Raw genomic sequence first — 1116 nt, forward strand, 5'->3', positions numbered from 1 at the left:
AAAAAAAAAAAAGTTATTTGTAGAGATGAGGTCTTGCTCTGTTGCCCAGGCTGGTCTCAGATGCCTGATCTGAAGCGATCCTCCTGCCTTGGCGTCCTGAAGCCCAGGGATGGAAGGCATGAGCCACTGGGCCTGGCCTGTTTTTACATGTGTCTGTTGCTTCCCTACCCACTGCAGAGGTGCAGATGTATGTGTGCAACAAGGAGGAGTATGGCTTCCTGCCGGTACCGCTGCGCGCCCACAGCACCCTCCAGGATGAGGCTGAGAGCTTCATGCACGTGCAGCTGGAGGTCATGGGTGAGTCTGCCTGCACACCGCCCTGGGAAGGGCTAGGTTGCCTCCCTTTCACTGATGTCTCGAATCTGTCCTGTGAGCACTGAGTGCCAGGCAGATGCCAGTCCCTGTGGGGGGTGCTGAGTGCAAGGGCACATGTGAACGAGGTGGAGGGTTGTCCCTGCTCTTACAGAGTGCTGGTTTGCAGGCAGCTGTACACAGCGTGCTCGGGGTTGTCAGGTGGGCTTCCTGGAGGAGGTGACATTAAGGGGCAGGCTGAGTAGGAGTTCACCAGAAAGGGGATTGCAGCGGGAGGTGGTAGCGTGGGCAAAGGCCGAGAGGCTGGAAGGGACGTGAACCTAGGGAACAGGCAAGGTCAGTGGGCCCCTGGGGCTGGTATCCAGGGCCAGGGTAGATGGCCTCAGAGACCAGGCTGAGGAAGGGACCTTCCCCACTGAGGACAGTCAGGAGCTACGGAGGATGTGAGAACTGAAAGGACAGCAAGTTTTCACTAAAGAACTGCATGTGTAGGCTGGACGTGGTGACTTGCACCTGTAATTCCATCACTTTGGGAGGCCAAAGTGAGAGGATTGCTTGAGCTTAGGAGTTCAAGATCAGCCTAGGCAACATAGTGAGACCCCATCTCTCTATAAAAAAATTTTTGGCCGGGTGCAGTGGCTCATGCCTGTAATCCCAGCACTTTGGGAGGATGAGACAGGCGGATCACAAGGTCAAAAGAGGAAGACCATCCTGACCAACATGGTGAAACCCCGTCTCTACTAAAAATACAAAAAAAAATTAGCTGGGCGTGGTGGCGGATGCCTATAGTCCCAGCTACTCGGG

This window comes from Colobus angolensis, unplaced genomic scaffold, assembly GCF_000951035.1.
Source record: "Colobus angolensis palliatus isolate OR3802 unplaced genomic scaffold, Cang.pa_1.0 Scaffold66, whole genome shotgun sequence".
In the NCBI taxonomy this organism is placed as follows: domain Eukaryota; kingdom Metazoa; phylum Chordata; class Mammalia; order Primates; family Cercopithecidae; genus Colobus; species Colobus angolensis.